This window comes from Euprymna scolopes, chromosome 12 (genome assembly GCF_053919585.1).
Source record: "Euprymna scolopes isolate OS-2025 chromosome 12, ASM5391958v1, whole genome shotgun sequence".
Lineage (NCBI taxonomy): Eukaryota > Metazoa > Mollusca > Cephalopoda > Sepiida > Sepiolidae > Euprymna > Euprymna scolopes.
Window position 1 is genome coordinate 145,349,176 of NC_136493.1, and position 23,328 is coordinate 145,372,503.

The 23,328-nt window shown below is 39.0% G+C and overlaps 1 protein-coding gene and 1 pseudogene across 1 annotated transcript in view; one reads left to right on the forward strand and one right to left on the reverse strand.

Annotated features, from left to right (window-relative positions):
* Nucleotides 1–23,328, forward strand: part of LOC145291527 (uncharacterized) — a 1,250,821-nt gene that overhangs the window by 21,262 nt on the left and 1,206,231 nt on the right. The gene's annotated exons all lie outside the window — the stretch shown is intronic.
* LOC145291692 (U2 spliceosomal RNA) lies at nt 16,428–16,645 on the reverse strand (annotated as a pseudogene).

Here is a 23,328-nt window from a genome sequence, read left to right on the forward strand (position 1 = left end):
TTTTAAAGGCAATGTGTCATTTTTGCTGTTCCGTTTTTAAAGGCAATGTGTCATTTTTGCTATTCCGTTTTTAAAGGCAATGTGTCAGTTTTGCTGTTCCGTTTTTAAAGGCAATGTGTCAGTTTTGCTGTTCCGTTTTTAAAGGCAATGTGTCAGTTTTGCTGTTCCGTTTTTAAAGGCAATGTGTCAGTTTTGCTGTTCCGTTTTTAAAGGCAATGTGTCATTTCTATGATTAAACTTAAATAAACATTTATTACGATAAAAATTTAATTGGAATAAAAAAAATTTAATTTCTTATTCAGGGAATCACGAATGTTTTAACAACACATCTGTTACCTAAGGTATTATTCAAAAATAATGTTTATTCGAGAAATAAGTCTCGTAATTTAGTGACTCGTGTTCAGTTTCAGTGTACGTTAGTTACACTTTTTATTCGATTTTCTTTTGTGGGTTGCCAAGCACCATTAAGTAGAGCAAAGTGTGGCGAAAATAGAATCTCGCGCGCCGAATGTTGAACCAATATTTACAACTTTTACGTAATTCTTTGGGGATATCCAAGAGTATTTAAAGGTCCTCGACACCAAATAGTTTGGACCTTGTTATGGACCATAAAAAATACACAAGATAGGAATTGAATAGATAAGTATATTAACAAAAGGACAGTAGCACAAAACATATACAAATGAAATGAAAGAGTTACCAGTGATACTGTTTGATACAGTTGTCTGGCCTGTCTTCTGGAATATTGACTTCATCTAAGAGTAGTACCTGCGGATATATATAGCTGGGAAAGTTTATGTGTGCTTTGGTAAGTTACCGTAACACCCGTATTCTAAATATTTACTCCGTAAAAATCTCGATACCATTTGTTCTTTAAGTTAACAACTATGAGATTCATCATTTTCCTTTTCCTATTTAAATGATTCAGGAACGCTTGCAATATTGGCATATTACAAGTTTCGTTAATAACACGTCTGATTTCTTTCTCTTCAAGATGACCGTGTTTAGTATCGTCCGACATGCGTTTTCTGATTTTGTTCAAATGAGTAATATGAAAACCATCAATTATGCAAATCAAATTTCCTACTCTTTTCTGAATTGTATTCACTTCCAAGAACGATTCATTATCGGAAAACCTACGGAAAAAACACTTTCTTTCCCGGTTGATAACATCTTTGGGTATATGGTAATTGTTCGTCTGTGACGTGACCGTCCTAGGGAGCGATTGGGCTCCATACTAGGGGGAGACTGAGACTCCCGAAACATAGGAGAATGTCGGAAAGATATGATTGTTTTATTTGTTAAGTATTATTGTATGCCTGGACGACAGCAACCAAACTCTGCTGAAAGAAAGATTTGAGTTATAAATTTTATTGTTTTGTGAAAGCGACAACTTTGAGAGACGTTACGAAACATAATTTCGTTTTCGATGCCAACAAGTGCTGACTCAGGGTTGTTTGGCCCCTGAGAGCAGTTACCAGACCGAGAGGTAACGGGTTAACCTTTCGATCGTGAGAACCGGGCCTGCAATCGCAGGTGCAACCGAGGAAGATGGGGCTTCCCCTGAAGTGACGTAATTAGTTGCGATTGGTCCAGGAAGCGGCCTCGACCCATCCCGTCACCTCACTACATAAACGAGCCCCCACGCCGAAAACTGGTAGATCGAGCTGAGATTTTGAGAGAATCAAATACCATTGAAGGGTCGTCATCCCTCTTCTCTTCCCTGCATCCTTCCACCGCCATCTCGAGAGAGAGGAATCAATCTATTGTTATTTTGGGGGGGATCAGTGGAGTCTGATAAAATACTGACAATTGTATATAAGTATATATTGTGTATATCTATTTGAATTAATCAGTAGAATAACTAACCGAGTCTGTCTTTCTTTTGTGTGCATAAGATTTATTCACGTCCAGCGTGACAGATCGACGAAACCGCAGCATGTCAACCGGAAGGTGAAATCGACTCTGACCAAATCGATCAACGGATACTACTACGCTGAGATACCTAATGAACGATCCCCTGCGAAGGACGAGTACGGGTCACATTTGGGTCATCTGTGAAGGGGATAGCTTTACATGTGGAGCTGGTTAACCAGTATCGGACCGCATTTGGGTCCGTGACCGAGAATAGGCCACAGTCGGGGGTCTGTTTTGTTTCTGGAAAATAGCCTATTGAATGCAGACCAAATGTTATGTGCAGACATTACCTTGGGGGTTATAATGATATGCGTTCTGCTTTGGGCGTGATTCTATACATTTGAAAGTATTGTTGTGAGGCTTTTCGTGTGAGTCACACACAGTTGCGCCAAAAAGAAAGTCCACACTTGTAAGTTTTTCAAAAACTGCAAATTTAAGCTAAATTTAAACAAACTATACCTCATTTGATTTGCCTTTTATTCCTCTATAATTTTACCTGTTCATATTTGACTAACAAGTGCAGATTTTCTTTTTGGCGCCACTTTATATATATATATATATATATATATATATATATATATATATATATATATATATATATATATACATATATATATATATATATATATTCCAACCATCATAAACTGTATATATGTATATAAATATTTAATTTACATAAAGACTCCCCCCTATTAATATATATAACCCTAAACATTTCGACCCTCTCGTGATTGACCAAATTAGAAAGCTTACATAAGACAGGCGAAATGTCGAGGCTCTCGGTCTCTCTGCCTCCATCTTAATTTCATATATATATATATATATATATATATATATATATATATATATATATATATATATAATTTAAAAATACATATATGTAAACCACACGTAACACTTATACTGTGAACACTATACAAATCCTACGTAACACCTATTGGACTTAGTTTTGGAAAGACAAGGAAACTGTATTACATAGGCATAAAACTGATGGAGACCAATAAACCAACGAATCAAACAAGCTGGAACAAAGGAAGCAGGGAATACCTCTGACAATTTCGAAGAACATAACCCATAATAGTATTTATAAGACTAGCAACATAACGCGTGTGAGAGAGAGATTGCAGAGAAGAAGAAAGTGTAGGGCTAATCGAATTCCATTTTAGACTGTAATCCGAATTCTGTTTCCTTATTTCAGCAATTAGTTTCCTGACCTTCTTCTACAATTTACATCCTCTATATTCTCAATCATACAAAATTGCCCGAAAACTCCATAATTTCGAGCATTATCAACATCTTCAATGCTACATCTGCTTTATATGCTGTCATGTACTGTTCGTTTTCTTGTTTTTTTGGGGGTTTTTTTTTGACAAATTTACCTCCAAACCAAAATATCTCTGGCCAAGTCTTCAATTTAACCCTCTTCCTATACAAATCCATCCTCATAATATCCTCCCATGTGTGTTCTTACTTTCCGTTACAAACTAACCCTGCTACCTCAATTGCCCTACATCTAACCATTCTTTCAATATGTACAGCACAATCACAGTGATATATTGGTTTTCATTAGATCACCGAAGTTAAATAATGTTGAGCCTCGTCAGTACCAGAAGGGTGACCATTTGGGAATACCAGGCGCTTTATATAAGAGGACGTTGAAACCCTCCTGCAAAAACTACAAAAACCTAACGTTGTCATCTCCCCTTGATTTGGATATACATGCGACCAGAGACCGCTTGTGGATTTCATATTCCCTTTGAAACTTCCTGCTGTGGAGGAAGCCAATTCAACCTACCTAGGACGAATTCCAATGGCATGGATGGTATTCTTTCAATATCTCCAGATAATGAAGCACATATCCCTATGCTGTCCACATCTAATCTTCCTCTTATGTCATCAGATCTATGTCTGTCCTTAAGATTCACATTACATATCCATCGTATCATTCTCATATTTCAGAAAATCTTTGCAATATCATATGCGCATAAGTAGCAATTCAAATATAATTTTTTTAAATGTTTTACTTGAAATAGATCATTATTTAAATTCAGCAACTTGTCAACCCAAAGCAATTTAAAAAATATGTATGATCTATCTTTTTTTCTTTCTATTATCTATTAACCAACATCTATTTTTTTAAATACATGCAAAAAAAACAAAAAACAATAATCAATTGAAATATAATTTTTTTTTATCTAAAGTGGATCTACTAAAAGACAGGTGTCATATTATCATATTCGGTTTTTTAAATTTGACTCTCAAGATAACCTTTCTTTATCCTTCTTTCCCTCGACTCCATTTTTATCACTTCCTCCCATGTTTTTCTTGGTCTTCCCATATGAACTAAACCTGCTACATAAACGGTTATACATCTTTTAAGCCAAGAACTTTCATCTATTCTTTCATTGTGACCATACTATAAAAGTCTACATTTCTGCACACATTTCCCTATACTGTCCAGATTTAATCTTCATCTGGATTCTTCAAAACTAAACCTGTCTTTAAGACTCACGTAACACATCATCATCATCATCATCATCATCATCATCATCATCATCATCAGATTAGCGTCTGCTTTACATACTGGCATGTGTTCAATAGCGTTTAAAAATTAACTTCCAAACGAACCTATTCCTGGCCAAGTCTTTATTTTTCTCTCAAATCCATCCTCTTACTTCCCCCATGTTTTTCTTGGCCTTCTCCTGTCCTACCAACTGACTTTCCACTCTTCTACATCTACTAATGAAAGCACTCTCATCTATTCTTTTAAAAAATTCACAAACCACCGAAGTTTCCTGTTCTTCTGCACACATCTCCCTATACTGTCTACATCTAATCTTTCTTCTGAGGTCATCAGAACTAAACCTGTCTTTAAGACTCATATTACACATGCATTCTATCATTCTATTATTATATCTCAATCCTGACAGGCCAGCTCACTAACAAACATCATGCTACACGTCTGATAGATTCTTCTCTTGGTTAGTAGTAATAAAACACTGCTGGTTAGTAATGCTAAAAGTTGCCTGAAATTCACTTTAACCCTAATTCTTGCAATCACACTAGCAGCTGCTCCACCCCGTGCTTCAATAGTATCACCAAAGCAAAAAAAAATTTTTTTTCAATAATCACAGTAGCTTTGTCATCCAAATATATGTATTACATATTCGATCATTAACGAATTACATTTACTTCTCAGTGATATTGAACTACACCTGTTGCTTTCGAATATTATCAAGTTATCTCGTTTAGACCACATATATATATATATATGATGAAGAATCTGCTTAGCTCTCTGTTTTACATGGTTTTCACTCCACATTGTTGATGTTGTTTGATGAGATTTAGCTTCTGGTTATTTAAGAAGTGACTCTCAGACAGCTAGCCATTTCAGCTTGGAACATTGTTATGCTGGTTGCAGCATTCATATTGACAATCTTTCCACATAATAAAAAGTCAATCGTTTTTATTTCATGTGCATTCTCTATGATATATTTACAAGATGCATGATATAGTCAACGAGTTGTGATATGACCTCTGTTTTTTTATTTTTCGTAAAACCTGCCCAAACGGGAGTGGTTGTACCTCTTTAACTCTGCTGATTAGAGAGTTCTTTAAGGGGAGGTAATGATTGCATACTATCATATACTTGTTTCAATGAAAAGATAAGAAAAGGAACATTTTTATGAAACGATGATACAAAATAAAATGTCAATTAGTAACTGTCCGATCTTTAAAGCTTTTCCGGGGTTTGATGATATATCCAGACATGGTTGCTTGAACTGTTGTAGAGTTAGTGTTTTAGTTGGTGTATTTAACTGGAATGTTCCCAGCTAGCTTCCTTTGGTATAAAAGTTTTGAATGCAGATTTCACTGCCTAGGCACAGTGATCTGTGAAACCATTTCACTGTGGAAACTTGGGTGAAGACGTGTGATGTTCAAAGCCCCATTTTTTGCGAATTATTTGAAATGGATAGAGCTGAAGTGTAGACTATTGTCTCTTATCACTCGCTCTGGAATCCCTTGTTCTCCAAATGTTTGCTTTGTCAGTTTGATAACTTCATAACTGGAGAACTCTTTTAACAATCTCAAATAGGAACTTTGAATAATAGTCCACAATGAGCATAAAGTTGAGACCTTCAATGTGAAATAAGTCAGTGGTTACTATCTGCCATGGCCCCACGTTTCAGTACTCTGTGTTTTTTAGTGCTGCTGGCATATGGTACATTGTTGTACTATGTTGTCTATGTCCCTGTAAATGCTATGACAAAAAACACAACTTTTTGCTTGGGGTTTACATTTCTTCATCCGTTAGTTATTTATTCTTTGTAATAATTTATTCTTTGTAATAATTTATTTATTGTAATAATTTATTCATTGTAATATCTCTTATTGCATTGATTTGGGTATTATTATTGTTTCATTTCTCGTCTCGTCTGGGTGAGGCTCCGTGTTTTGACAAGCTTCTGGGTTTGACCTTTACTCCTGATCTGAAATGGAACACGTACATCAAGTCTGTTGCCAAGGTCGCTGGAAAGATGGTGGGATCCTTCTACCGCTCCAGAAGATATCTCACTACTGATGCAATTCTCTATCTATATAAAAGCCAAGTACGTCCAAGGATGGAATACTGTTGCCATATCTGGGCAGGAGCTGCTAAAAACAGCCTATCCTGCCTTGACAGAGTACAAAATAGACTTCCTGGCTTAGTGGGGGATGCCCTATTCTCTACCCTGCAACCTCTCTCCCACAGAAGAGACGTTGCGAGCCTGTCCTTGTTTTATCGTTATTTCCATGGCAGATGCTCGTCTGAACTCCAATCTCTCGTCCCCCCTCGCCAATCTTTCACGAGAAACACCCGTCTAGCTGAATCCACTGTGAAAAATTTCCCCAATTCTATATCTGTGCCTAAATCAAAACGCGGATTCCATGAACAAAGCTTCTTTCTTAGAACTGCACGCCTGTGGAACTCTGGTCCGTCTGCCTGCTTCCCTCCGGACTACAATTTGGATGTCTTCAAGTCCAATGTTAACAAATTCCTAATGAACCGCCCCCTTAAGTAAACACTTCAGCAAATCTCCTCACTAACTTAATGTACTTGCAATAACCCTTATCCCTGAGTGGCTTCCGGGCCTTGATAAGTGGTGATCACTGTGTAAAAAAAAAAAAAAAATAATAATAATAATAATATTCCATTTTCAATCAACAGCTTATCTCGATAAGGGCAATAAGGTCTCTTATTTTTATCCACTTCTCTGAGTGTGTCAGGCTAACCTCTTAAAATAATGCCCCTCAATTCACATAGTGTGGCATCCCCATTTGTTGCTTGGTGTAACTAGTAACTAGTTTTTTGGGGTTGAAAATTGAAGCATCCACCCTCAGGTCCAAGTCAATGGCTTCTTTAGCTTTTTTGTTGGGTAGCCTTGAGAATCCATCCACTTAAGTTCATATCTTTTCCAGGCGATATACAATCATCATATCATACCATTGCAAACGTAACAGCATACGTTGGAGGCGAGGTGGAGCTGCAACCAAATTTTTGAAGTTGATCATTTCCAGAGGCTTATGATCACTTTCCACCTGGAACGCACTTCCATAGATGTAAGTTCAAAATCGTTCACAGCCAAAGCTTCAAGGAGCTCCCGCTCTATGTCGTTCAGTATCTATTAAAGATTTGGATGCAAATACTATCGGGTTTCCTTCCTGAAGGAGAGCTACGCCAAGTCCTCTACTTGATGCGTCGACTTGGATGACGGTTTGCTTTGCAGGATCAAAGTACAACAGCTACATATCTTTGCAAATTAGATCCTTGATTTGCTGGAGGAATCTCTGGTGATTTGCTATCCACTGGTACTTCACTTCTTTTTTTTAGGAGATCTCTCAATGGTGATGTGAGATCTGACAGGTGTTGAATGAAAAGTGCCATGTATGTGATGATTCTCAACGGCCTCCTGCAGGTGATCGTGTTCAATAGACTAGGTAACATTTTTATCCTGTTACCTTGCTTAGAATGCATACCATTTGGATCGTAGATTGTACCAAAAACTGAATCTGTTTCTCATTGATTGCACACTTTTCACGGTTGAAACAAAATCCATTCTTCTGTGCAATCCTCATTAAATTGTGAAGGTTCTTGTCATGTTCTTCTTGTGTTCCTCCAAAAACCATGACATCATCGATCAGCCCTAGAGTGCCAAGGCACTTCTCCAGGATCATGTCCATCTTCTGAACAAATGCATCCTGAGAGATCACCAAACCAAAAGGCATCCGTTGGAAACAGAATCTTCCACAAGAAGAGTTGAAGGTAGTCAACAGCTGTGAGACTGCATCGAGTTTGATGGACCAGTAACCATTTTTGGCATCCAATTTAGAAAAATATTTGGCACCAAAGAGTTTATGTACAAGTTCTTTCATTGAAAGGATTTTGTAATGACATTTCATGATGTGGTTATTTAAAGTTTTTGAATCTAAAAACAAGTGGAGTTTTCCATTGCCTTTATGCACATAAATCAAGCTGCTGACCCATTTGGTAGGCTCGATTACTCTTCGTATGACACCTTGTTTTACCATATTCTCCAACTCAGTCTGGATTTATTCCCTCATATGCATGGGACATTTTCTCTGTGAATGTATAATAGAGTAGTTATCTGGTTTCAAGACAATATGATATTCACTCTCAAAATTACCGATACTGTCAAAAGGGTCTGAGTACATATTTACCAGATTCTGTGTGGATCTTATTGAAACTGAAATTTCCTGGATCGCACAATGTAGAGTTACCAGTTTAAGGTCTCTGGTCGAAGGTAATCCTATGATAGTAAACCCTTCTGTTGTCACAAAAAACTTGAGTCTTCCATTTATCTTTGTGTGAACAAGGTATTTTTATGGATCCGTGCTGTGTAATGTGAGAACCATCATATGCTGTTAAAACAGTTGGTTCATCCTTTGTTGTACCGGGGAGTGGCTGTCCTGCTGCACTTATCAGGTGTGGGAACATCTTCCGAAAGGTATGTAACGGGAGTGTATTGACTTCAACTCCTGTATCAACTTCAGCTTTCAGAAAGTGGGTGCCTGAGAGATTGGGAAATTTGATTATAAGGTTTTTGAATATCTCTGTCCGATGGTTACTTTGTTTTTGGATAGGATCAAAAGACATTTTTGTTCAAACCTATTAAATATCTTTTCATAGTCCCTCTGAAAGGCAATTACTGAGTGTACACGGCTGCTGTGCTTCTGATGCTTGTACTGGTTCCTTTGTATTTCTCGGCGTCTTGGTTTACTATTTGCTTCCTTCCATGTTGTGAGTGTTGACACATGCCTTGGTGCTTTCTTATTTTTGTTGGTACAGACTTTGGCACAAGCTGAATATATGGTACCCCATGCTGGACATTTTCCACTTGGATGGGAGCCTCCACATCGTTTACAATGCTTGTATTTCACTGCATCTATCTCTTGCTCTTTTCGTTCGTCTAAATCAGCTAGGTATCTCATGTGGTCTATGGAAGCTTCATGTATCCTACCACGGTTTATAGCTTCCTGCAGTGTCAAATACGACCACTGTTATCCATTAGTCGGAGAACGTTTTCCTTGAGTGGGGCTTCCCAATGGAAATACTGAATGACAACGACCCTGCATTCACAAGTAAAGACATTTGTGAATTTGCGAAGAACTAGGATGTCCGTTTGTGGTTTCGCTGTGCCTACTTGTTGAGTGGAAATGGAATTGTAGAACGATACCATAGAACTATTTAGGCCAGAAAGAATTGTACAATATTGGAAGCGGTCTACTGGCACAACGCCATCCCGAAGGATGAAGTTTCACCTTCTACTTTGCTGGCTGACATACTACATAAATACCATGCCCGAATAATAGGCGTTGAGGCTAACTCACTGCCTGATCCAGAGGTGATTAGAAGGAAGTATAAAAAAGGAGACGTCGTTTGGGTTAAGATCCCATGTGGCAGGTGCATGACAAAAACAGGACTGATCGTGTTGCTAAAGTGATCAGCCCACAATCCGTGAAAATTGATGGGGTGCCTCATCATAGACGAAATTATCATTGAGTAACGAAAGCGATTCTGGGGATAACGAGTGTTTAATTTATCTAAATTCAAATCTGCTGAACAATGATTTCGATGCCAGTAGCCTCCCAACTGATAGAGTGTCTGTTGAAACTTGAACCACAGGCGAGTATGCATAAGGGTGAAGCCTGCATCGTTTCTCTTTGCAGTATCTGACAAAAATGAATACTACTCCCTTGCACTGATTGTGATCATGAGACCATGAGGGAATGAGAGTGTAGGGAAAATCGTAACTTACATGAATAGCGTGTGTGTGTGCTTTTTAGGGTTTGGTCGCTTAACAAGAAAAATTTTTTTTTAATGGCAACTCGCAGAGGCTTTTATATTTGACGATCACGCGTGAGTAACGCAAACTCTCACCATTTCTATGTAAATGAGACTATACTAGACGCATGAAAGGAACCGTGGAGAGAACGGACATTAATTTGGGAAAAGACGTGTTACGGAGACGCAGACATGTGCGGCAGACTGTTAAAGTTAATTAGAAAAACCGTGGGCGGAAAAGATCAATACTTTATCAAAACTGACTTTCAAACTAGACAAATATTCTTATTTTATACCCATAAGTAAAAAAGTTAACTGATCGAAAAATTTGCAGTATATTTTCCAACCATATATTACCTCAGATAGACTTACCTTAAAATCTCGTATCGTATTACCGCCTATCACCATATAATTTTTGAAATATAATTCCCCTCGTCCTTTTCTAATGATTTCCAATCCAAATATTAAACCTCGATTATATAGACATACTCTAAAAAAATATATTCACTGATCAATGAAGATATATTTTCTCATTTTACTTGGTGTTGATTTCAATCCTCGTGTTATATAACTTCCTGGGTAATTTTTAAACAATGCACATAATCTACTGAATGTGGCATGGAAAAATTTTACTTTCAAATATTTCCAAGTTATTTTAAAAATATAACACTCGACTTCCTCCGTTAACAAAATCACATTTGCTGCTCTTGTATTATTTCATGTCTGTACTGATTTGATATTATGTTTCGAAATTGTTAAGATAAGGATTGATAACTTGGATGTAATTTAAAACTGATTATTACTTAATACTGTTTTATCTTTCTATAAATATATGTGTGTGTGTGTGTGTGTGTGTGTGTGTGTGTGTGTGTGTGTGTGTGTGTGTGGTGCATAGTAATAATATGTAGTAATAAATGATGAAATCGACATCTACACTCGTATATAAAAGTCACTTTTTAACTAACCGATGCATGTCAAGGTCTCAGCTTCGACTATCTTTTACAATATAATTCAATTCTCCTCTCTTTCTCCATTGAAAGACAGCGAAAAGGAAGAGTGAAAGAAAGAAAGAGAAAGAGAAACATACGTTTTAACGCACATGTTTTGTCTTTCAAATTCAGATGTCAACATGCAAGGCTGACCTCGGATGATTTTTGACTCAACCGAGTTTAGTAAACACTTGTCAATCCTCGTGCGCCGACAGCGTCAACCTTTAAAAATATGCCCTCACTGAGATGCGTACTTATGTCTCCATGAGGGCAAGTACACATCTGGTACAGAGTAAGTTTGGCATAAGGGCCTAAAATGTGGGGAACTCAAGGTTCTCCGAAAGGGGTTTTCACCCATTTTGCCATAGATAAAGTAGATCAGTTGAAAATTACACTCTTCTTGGAGGTTGAAAGTTTCAGTGCTTACGACAAAATACAATTGCGAATTATTAAGATGTCTGTTCAGTTATGACTGACGAAATGAAAGTGTGGATTAAATAAAGAGTTGCGTTCGAAATTCTATGCACATTTTAGAGCTTGCAAGGAAGATTCCCGAGTTCGACAAGATACACCTGAAGAAGGTCAGAGGTTTTATCGGCTGAAACTTTGTGAAAAAAGCACTCAAGATGATAATAGTAACCTGCAAAATCCAAATAATATGATTAACACTTTTTCGTTTCCACCAAGTTTTCCGGAAGTACGAGGTTTAATACTCGTTACAGATTTCTTTTTCTACGAGATAAAAGTGCTGAGAAAAGTAATAAGGAATTACTTAAGACTTCTACCCGGTCATAACTGACGGAACGAGAACAAACTACCGCCCTGAATTAAATAAAGAGTTCGGTTCGAAATTCCGTATAGATTTATAAGTTCGTTATGAAGATTCCAAAGTTAGGCAAGGCGCACATGAACTCTGCTCTATCTCATTCTTTTTTTACTTTCGAATTAAGAGAGAGAGAGAGAGAGAGAGAGAGAGAGAGAGACGAGCAAAAGGGGGAACGGATTACGAACGAAACAATATCGTTACACTCCAAGTTTTATTGCTTGGTGACAGGTGTTCCATTCCAAATGCAAATGTTCCAAGAGTATCACAATGAGTTGTTAAACCGACACACCTTATTGACTACCGATAGCAACTTGAAGTATTGATGTAGCAATCATGAACTATGATACTTCTTTCCTCTTGTGGTGAGCAGCCCTAATTAGGAAACTGCAGAGAAGCCAAAAGATTTTTCAAAGAAAAACGTCCTCTCTCCTGTCGACTAGACACTGAGCAAGGCTCTCTTCACTTGAAAATATATTTTCAGTAGCCGACCTTTTTATTATTATTATTTCTTTCAACTTTCGGTCATTTAATGATGTAGGTCACTTAAATAAATATAATTTGTTATGTACAAAAGGGCTTTGTTTTCCGTTCGTTGACGAACCTTTTGTTAGAGGAATTGATCTTGCAGTTTATATCAAGATTAGCTCTTATACTGCAACTTCAAAAACAACATCATCATCATCATCATCATCATCATCATCATCATCATCATCATCATCATCATCCCGTATGAATCCGAAGATTCTATTGTTGGTATTGGTTTCCCCGATATCTTTGTAGTCATAATTCTATCTAGAAAGACACCCGGTACTTATTGGAATCGGACTTGGAACACCTAGATCGTCAGTTCGTGAGGTTAACCAATAGACCACCGTCACAGAATGGTTAATATCGGATAAATAAAAACCTAGCAAAACTGGACGTAATAATAGTCTACAAGAAAACAATCGTCCAAAGGGTATAATTCGCCATCCCAACAATCACAGGGTGAAACTGAAGGAGGCCGAAAAATCAAATAAATACATGGAAGTGACTAAAAAACAGTTATCATAATAGCATAAATGTATGAGCACTAGGAATAGTTATGGAATAACTCTGAAAATCTTTGAAAAAAGGCTAGGGTAAATTGGAATCAAAGAGAGGATTGACATAATAACAAGGCCGATAGCCATTAGTCGCATGCTCTCGTGTAATGAATGAATGCGTGAATGTAGGATTGACATGAAATTCTTAAAGATAAACTAAAATTACCGAAAATGGGCTGAAATGACTTAAATAAAGAAAAAGTAAATGATTTAGAATGACTTTAATGAACTTAAGGATGAATTGAATGACCTTAAGAATGACTTGAATGCTTAAAAAATAACTGGAATCCTTCAAAAACAACTTGAATGATCTGAAGAATGACTTGAATGGCACTGAGACTGACTGGTTGTAAAGTGGGTGATCATTTTATATTAAATTAATACAGAAAAGTGATCCCCCACTTTATATTACAAAAATGATTTGATTTAGGGAATTTGAAACGTTATTTTCATATTCAGGAACCCCGAAAACCAAACTCTACAACAAATGCCTTAATGAAGCTTGCTTTCCGGGCTGTTGGAAAACTGCTTCTGTTGTACCAGTATTCAAGAATTCTGGCGAAAGGACAGACCCATCAAATTATCGCCCCATTAGCCTCCTCCCACTTTTTGCCAAAATATTTGAGACCATAATTAACCATGCTCTAGTCCATCATCTTACAGATGCTAAACTACTGACTGACAAACAATATGGATTTAGACAAGCCCGTTCCACAGCAGACATCCTAACTGTGATCTCTGAATGTATATACCATTCACTGGACAAAGCGGGGGAGGGCAGAGCGGTAGCTCTAGATATATCTAAGGCTTTTGATAGGGTATGGCATGAGGGTCTCCTCAGTAAAATCAGATCATACGGTATCACTGGTAGAATACTTAACATAATTAAATCCTTCTTAGATAAGAGAAAAATCCAGATTGTCCTCGACGGTCGTACATCTAAACAATATGATATAAATGCGGGGGTGCCCCAGGGTTCTATCCTTGGACCTCTATTGTTTCTGATATTCATAAATGACCTCCCCGACAAAATTGCCTCTGAGATGGGTATATATGCTGATGACACTACACTCTATGGCAGACACGACAGGAAGACGAATGAACACATTTCTAAAGAAATGGCAGAAACACTAGAGGATGACCTCCAATCTGTAGTGGAATGGGGACAAAAGTGGTTGGTCGCGTTCAATGCTGCCAAGACTAAACTAGTTTCCTTCAATAATTACAAGAAACCCTCTCTACCACCCATAGCAATGGCCAACGACTCTTTATCTGAGAGTCCATCTTTCAAACTCCTTGGCCTAACGTTCACAGGAAACATGAGTTGGAACAATTACATTGAAGGCATTGCCAGGGCCGCTGCAAGAAAGGTGGGCTCTCTCTACCGTGCTAGAAAACTACTAACACCCGAAAGTATCCTGTACCTCTATAAGGCCACCATTCGCCCATGTATGGAGTACTGCGGCCACATCTGGGCTGGTGCATCTGCTACTAGTCTCTCGCTCCTTGACAAGGTTCAAAAGAGAGTCGCAAACCTGATAGGCCCTGAACTGGCATCTAAGCTTCAGCCTCTGTCCCATCGACGAAATGTTGCATCCCTCTGCCTTTTCTACAAGTATTTTAGTGGTGAATGCTCTGACGAACTGCAATCACTTGTGCCCCCACGACGTGAGCACCCTCGACAAACTCGACAGGCTGCTAAATCCCACCCCCACACTGTAGAGATCCCTAGATGTAAAAGATCTTTTTACTCCAATAGTTTCTTCCCCAGAACCGCTAGACTCTGGAATTCCATTCCAGGTCCCTGCTTCCCCAACAGTACTGACGTGCAGAAGTTCAAGTGTAACGTGAACCGACACCTTGCTGCCCAAATCCCTACATAGTACCCCAGTAGTTGTTGCCCCTGATAGTAGCCCCCTACACCAAAGTGGCAATTTGCCTTGTTTGGGGTGAAAATGTAATAAAAAAAAACAAAAAAAAACAATAAATAGTGATATAATAAACATAAAAAGATATAAAAAGTACATGTGTTACGGACCAACCGACCGACTGAGTGACTTATAGAGTTGCTTGCACATGACAAAAAAAACTATTCTGTGGTATGCATTTTAAAAAAACTATTTTCGGTCGGTCCGTCCGTAACACATTTACTTATTAGTTACAAACAAGTCCAGCATCGGTTAAGAACAGATACTACACTTTGATCTTAGCCATGTGGCCAAGGAAAAGTTACATTTTGGACAAGTTTCAGAAAAATCTAATGGATAGGTAAAAATTTATGGGGTAAAAAGTGTCATTATTTGCAATTTTGATACATTTTTGACCCCTTATAAGCCCCTTGGAATGCTGAATACCAGTGACAATGGACAAACTATGCAGTTTTACACCGTAATACATGTATATTTGAATTCAGCACCATGGGAAAGCACTATATAGATATACATATCAAGTTTTTTATTGAGAAATATGAAAAAAAGGGCATTTTTAGCACTAAAAGTCCCTGGGGGACGCAAAGCAGAGTTTTGCTAGGGTTACCCATACTGAATTTATATTAAGAACAATGCCCTGCGCATTTTGGACAAGTTTCAGAAAAATCTAATGGATAGGTCAAAATTTATGGGTCAAAACGTGTCATTTTTTGCAATTTTGGTACATTTTTGACCCTTTATGAGCCACTTTGAATGCCGAATACCAGTGACAATGGACAAACAGTGAAGTTTCACAACTTAAAACATGTATATTTACATTCAGCAACATGGGAAACCACTATATAGACATATCAAGTTTTTGTTGAGAAATATGAAAAACACGCTAGAAGAAAGGGTGTTTTCAGCACTAAAAGTCCCCGGGGAATGCAAACCAGATTTTTGCCAGGGACATCCATACTGAATTTATATTAAGAACAATGCCCTCTACATTTTGGGCAAGTTTCAGAAAAATCTAATGGACGGATCAAATGTTACGGGACAAAAAGTGTCATTTTTGGCCATTTTTTTTTTACCCCTTTTCGGTAATATATAAATGTGCATAGTAAAAAAAATTTCTTTTTTTTTTTTTTTTTTTTCGAAAAAAATTTTTTTACTCTGCACATTTATATATTAAAATATAATTTGTGACAAAATTTATTTCAGGAAAAACTAATGGACGATTATCCGTCAATCATTTGGAAACATAGGGCCCTCTTTATAAATCGGGGGACAAAAATGTTACTCCATACCCCTTGCTTAAAAAAATAAATAAAATGTAAATGTGTTACAGACTAACCGATGGAGTGACTTGCATGCGACTAAAAATGCCTTAGCATGGAAGGGGAAACCCTTCCATGCTAAGGAAAAGTTACAAATGTAAGTGCAGCATCTGTTAAGAACATATACTACACTTTGATCTTAGCCATGTGGCCAAGGAAAAGTTACAAGCATAAGTACAGCATGTAGTAAGAACAGATACTACACTTTGATCTTGGCCAAAAGGCCAAGAAAAGGGTGTATTTATTTGCTCCCCCACCGAGCAAATTAGGCACAAGGCCGATTTTTAAATGGAGGAGTGAATGGGAAATGGGGACCAGCTCCCTGGGGAGTAGGGGAGCTGGATAGTGACAATTGGTACGAAGGGTTGCCCCTACATTGACCCAGGTCTTATATGTGGGGTTGGTATTTATTTGACTCCTCCACCGAGCAAATTAGGCACAAGGCCGATTTTTAATGTGAGGAGTGAAGGGGAAATGGGGACCAGCTCCCTGGGGAGTAGGGGAGCTGGAGAGTGACAATTGGTATGAAAGGTTGCCCCTACATTGACCAAGGTCTTATATGTGGGGTTGCCCCCACATATAGTCTTTGCTTGCAGTATCTGCCGGAACAGATACTACACTTTGAAATATTAAATCTTTTATTCATGTTAAAAATACATTGAAAATCGACAACGAACAAAAAACTTAGGCACATGGCCAACTCAAAAGGGGGGATTGTGGGGGTCGTTTGTCATCCTTGTCACTCCAGAACTAAAACAAAATCAAAAGTTTTTCCTAACTAGTATCTTCTTTCACCATAATACCGCATTCACCCTTCCATACTGGGAGACGTCCTACTTAGCTCCCAATTTTAAAAACATTTTTTATTGATATGTAAAAACAAAAAAAAAAGATTACAATAAAATGGTACAATAATTCATTTGTGTCGACGGCGTGAAAAAAAAAAAAAGATTAGTAGGACCCTCCCAACCCCGTCTAGTTGATAGACTGCCCGTTTCACTAGGTTTGTAAAAGGAACCTCGCTTCTGCGGGTCAGTCTCTAAGTGGGAATGCCCTCTAGATGGGGGTGAATGGAGAAAAGAAAATTTTGTGGGTAAGGAATGGCGGTTAGTTTGTATTTCTTTCTCTCCAAGATGGGTGAAATTTAGAAGAGGGGGTGAAAACAAAAATTGCAAGAAGGAGGGGGTGGGGATCTTGGAGGCTTCCTAATCGGGGAGGGATGGAACACACACTCAGCTAACTGAGAGGCTACTATTTTAATTTTACTTTATGGAACTGTGCGTTCCACACCAAGGCCGGGAACACATATTACAACTTGGCTCCTTTTCGTACACACAAACTTGCTACATGTATCCATCTTCTGTCAAATGCCGTGCGATGCACCCTTCTTCTATCACATCTGATTTTCACCCGTAGTTAGTGTTTAAAGAAAGCAATCAGATCCTGATCAGAAAAAGACAACCGCCCCCCCCCCGGCAACCTTGCAGACACGACATCCAAATCACCATTCTCGCCACAGCCAGGATCGTAACGTAGACCATTTGTCTTTCCCAGTCCCACGGCGGCCTCACGTTGTCCACGACATTGGGTACGGTAATTGGGTGAGAATGCTCAGGATCGATGCGAGCCCCACCTCGCTGACATACGACCAGTACCGTCAGAGTTCACGGCAATCGAAGAAAGCATGATCAGTCATTTCTATGACCGTTGTCCCACAACGGGGACAATCAGGCGACTCCAAAAACCCGGAACTGCATTGTATGTTGTTGCGTGGAAGTGTATTTTGGGCCAATCGCCAGGTCAGAGAGAACTCCAAATTGTTCAGATGACTCGAACCTGGCGCCCAGCTCCACGCAGAGCGGATCTCACTCTGCTGCCAACCCAAATGCGTGTATAGCGGGTCGTCGGCACCCCCCTTCACTAGATCCCTGTGGAGTTCCCTACGGGTAGCAGTCACAAGGTCGCTGGACCTTGGTAGTCATTTTAGCGTGGCTCGGTACTCTTTCATGTAGGCAAATTCTCCCCGTCGCCTGCGATGGCTCTTGATAGAAGGGTCGAGAATGAGGTCGGGGAAGGCGGCAGTAACCATAGGGTGCCACGGTTGGTCATCTTGCATATAGTGGCTTAAGAAGGCCAGCCTTTCAGCATCTCGATGACACTTCATCCGGCATTCCCAAGCCTCCCTCACACGGACGTTGAATACAGACCTGTCTGCTCACCCAGTGTCTTCCTCTGTCCCAAAGAAGCGAGGACAAGAGTTCGACAAGAGCTGTTAGGTGTTGTGCAGGCAGGGGAAGTATGGTCAGTCGGTAAAGGATGAGAGGAAAGACATAAGTGGCTCACGCCTCAGCTCTACCCTTTAAGGAAAGTTTGTTTTTTTTTGTCAAGCTGGAGATCTAGTCCGAACCACACGCCGAGGATCCGAACCGGGCCACCCATCCAGCTGAAGGGCTCCGGGAGGTTGGCGTTGCAACTCCAGGCACCCAACCGCAGTCCTACCAACTTGCTGTGGTTTGTCTTGTTTTATGTAATTCTTTCATACTGAGCGAGCACCTCCGACACGATCTTGATGTCTCTGAAGCTCAACACAAAGACCGTGACATCAAAGGTGAATTTGCCTTCTCACGTCTCAGCTTGCAGAGCAGGGGCTCCAAAGCCAGGCCATAGAGCAGGGGCGACAGCGGACAACCCTGACGAATCAACCGAAAGATAACAAAGGGTTTTGAGTGCTTTCCGTTGACTTACATGATGGCTGTGGGCTGTTGATACATCACGAAGATCCACTTGCAGAAGTCCGGTTTAAAACTGGCGCTTCTAAGACAGATGCCAAGAAACGATGGTCGACCCTATCGAAAGCTTTGGACTGAACTAAGTTGATCAGTGCAGCTTCCGTGTTATCATCTATCCCTCCCTTTAGGATCGTGCGGATCAGGTGCAAGTTATTCTGAATCGATCTCCCCTTCACAGCGTAGTTCTGTTCCAGTTCAACCAACTCGCCGATAAGAACCTGCAGCCGATTTGACAGGACCTTGGCCAAAATCTTCAACTCTGTATTTAGCAGAGTTATAGGCCTGTAATCGTCTAACTCTTCCCCACCACGCCCGTCACCTTTCCTCAGCAATATGATCACTCCCTTGGTGACTTGCCCCGGGATGGATCCCTGAGCAAACCAATGGTTGAACACATCTGTCAGAAGAGGCAGAAACATGGGCGACAGCCTCAAATACAGTTTTTATAGCAGACCATCGAGTCCCGGCGATCTGTCACAGCTGACCTGCTTCAGCGCAGTAAAAACCTCCCATTCCATCACCTGGCCCTCGCAACTAGCCGCTCTAGCTGCCTCGAGGCGGGGGGAGTCAGCCAAATAGTTGCTAAACTCAAGGACCGGAAGATAAGGGTGCTGCGTAAAATGCTCCTCGAAATGTTCTCGAAACCCCTCGCAGATCTCCCGAGTCGATTTCAGGGTGCGTCCATCCAGATGTCTTACCTTTGCGATGTACTTGTTTGAGCCACACCTAGAAATTTCACGACGTTCGTCAGTGTTGGAGCTGACTGCTTCATTGCCTTCATAATGACTTTCATAATGCTCGCTATTCTCACGCATAAGGTCCTGCTTAGCTAGTTCCTGACTAACCTTATCACCCTCCCCGTAGCCCAGGCTAGTTTCTGCTCTAGCTTCTTCTTCGTCTTGGCCTTATCTAGTGCGAGGCACTGGGCATACTTGACAGAGAAGGTTCTAATTTTGGCTTTTAGACCTACCCACCACTTACTCCCGGTAACTTCCCCCCACTAGTGCTTTTTGAATTAATTCTATTAGCTTCTCTTGGAAGTCTTGTATCTCCAGAAGGGAGGTGTTTAACTTCCAGTGAGCCACTAACTTAGGCCTATTTCCTAGCTTCAGCCAGGCCATAACTAGTTTATGGTCTGTCTGGCCTAGCCAAGTGAATGTGGGACAAGATAAGGTCTACTTCTCCTCTCCTAACTAACATCCTGTCTAAGTAAATGTTTGGATAGATCTTAAAAAGCTAAGAACAGCATCTATTAACAACAGACCTTTGATCTTAACCAAAAAAGCCAAGCACAAAAGTGTTACGGACAGACTGACCGACAGACCGACGGACAGATAGAAAAACGGAGTGACTTATAGAGTCGTTTGCACGCGACTAAAAACGACAATGTTAATGAAAACAGTTGAAATATTTTGAAAAATGCACACATGTATGAAGCAATCCACATAGTCAAGTGACACGGAGGAACCACAGATAAGTTTTATTAAAATAGCACCTTGCAATTACGTTTTGAAATATAGATGAAACCCAAGTGAATTGATACAACTTCGGTAATTTTCATTTTTTTTTTTTTAATTTTCTTATTTTGTTGGGAATGTGGCATTCTACCAGATACTAGATATTCACTATTTATTTCAGTGACTGCAATCGAGAAATCTTTTGAAGATTTTAACTGTCCCTTTAAGTGCAATTGCTTAGATCGCTCTTGCACTTGGTTCACCGGTATATTAACCGAGTAATTTTTGAATTTGTTTTTCATAAACCTGGTAGCTTATGTGATTACTGAAATGATAGAGATTTTCCTGTGAATTCCAGTTTCTTTTCAAGTCATACATAAGAACTTGGTATTTCGTTATTTTCTCCCCTTCACCTCTATTTAAGCATCATTAGAGACATTTGTGAGAATGTCAATTCCCAACCAACGGATACACAGACACAAAACAGTACTCCCAGGCTAACTCAATTGTCGCTCTTTAACTCTGATGACCGGAGAGGGACACAGCCACGTCACTTCCTGTTTCTTTCTTATCTCTCCCTCTTTTGCGCTGGACCCTTAAGCAGTCAAGGTGTAACAGAGACTGCTTCAGTGGCATCGACCACCAACCAGCTTTCCTGACTAACCCGTCAGCCTCTCCTCAATCGCAAGTAACGTTATTCATTTCTCAACGAACTCTTATTCTTTCTATTTATATCCTTAATATTTCTCATGTAAATTTATGTAAATAAATCTGCATTCTTTCACTAATATCTACCGGTATGTTTTCGTCATTATTATACGACCTTTTGCTTTTCAATCCTTCATTCATTCAAAACAATTCATTGAACTACACACAGGGATGGGATCTTCTATAACACAACAGACCATCCTGCCCCCTATTTCAACTAGGGTTGCTCCCTATGAAACCTTATACGTATGATGTGTCATTGCACTCTTCTCTCACAGAATGAGAGATTGAAAAAAGCACGGAGGGATAAAACTAGTAAGACATTGACTTATGCGATTCAGATGTGCACTTCTGTGTTGCACGCACAATTTGATGCAACTGATGTGGGCTATGATGGTCCTCTTCAATTGAGGAATAGTCTGGGGTTGTTTTGAGAGACATTGTTTACGACAAAACCTCACAGATAAAAATCTGTGAGTTAAGATCCGGTAAGTGTATAACCCACTCCAGATTGCACTTCTGATGAGATGATCACCAAAGTATTCTTGCATATCCTTGAACGGTGATAAATCAATGATTGTTGGGCATTTCTAATTGAAACTTGGTGTACAATTCAGATATAGACTGAAGTTGATTTGCATTAAATATGATTGAATCGCGGAAAGGATTTTGCATTTTATTAACAATTGTCCGTTTTTGCATGCGGAGTGGGGTCACCGTATATGCAAACATAGCATATGAATTCAATTTATTAGGTTATGTTTACTGTCCAATAAATATGTATGTTCAAATCAATAACAAGGAAAACTGTTAAATTATCGGTCATCAACGTAAATTTGAATGAAATAATTTTGCTGTTCAAAATTTGAACGGAATATGTTGAATATCTGTACTTCAAATATACTTTTCTATGAGAGGAGCATCTATATTATATTTCTCTTAGTTGGTTTATCTGTTTGTCTGTCTGTCCGTTTCACATTTTCATGTAAACTACTGCACTGATCTAGCTGAAGTTCTGTATGGACTCTTGTTATGATAGGATGTAGCGAACTAAGTATTATGGTATTCGTTGGATGCATAGTTAGTGATTAATAGTGATTAATAGGGATTAATAGGGATTAGTCACCACAATACCACATTTACTTGAGAGTTTTTCTCGGAAATTGCTTGACCGATCTGGTTGAAATTTTGTATGGATCTTCATTATAAGGTGTAGCAAATTAAGTATTATGGTGTTCATTCGATGCGCAGTTAGGGATTAATAGGGGTTAATATTTAATGCAAAAATGAGCATAAGGTTAATCATATTAAAGCATTGATAAAACACTTATTCTAAGTCAACGGGCTATAACTTTTGCGCGTTTTTTTACAGACCAGAAGTCTAGTCTATATATAAAAGTGAAAACGTCTGTCTGTCTGTGTACGGTTCCCTACCAAATTACTCTGTCAATTTTCAGTTACAAACTCGAGGTTTGACATAAAGGATATTGAGATTTGGGAAAATCTTTTTAATCAGTTTTCAGCCAGAAATCTGGCTGTCAACGGGTCAACGATTTGACCTTTGAAAACTCTACCAAACTCCTCCGACAATTTTGGGTCTAAACAATTGAAATTTTAGATATAGGTTCCTTGACATGGATCGAACTTTTTAATTTGATTTGAGCCAAAAACAATAAATGTTAAGGGGTCGAAATTGGGGTAAAAGTTTAAAAAAAAAATTGGACCTCCCAGCCATTTTTGGGTCTAAACTTTTAAAATTTTACATAAAGTAGGGCAACCTTTTTAATCGGTTTTTGGCCGAGAATTTGGCTACCAAGGGGTCAAAATTAAAAAGATTTTACCTTTTCGGTCTCTAGCAAACTATTCAGTCAATTTTCGGTCTAAACATTTGAAATTTTACATAAATGGTATTCAGACATGCAACAAGGTTTTTAATATATTTTGGAGCGAACAAATGGCTTCCAAG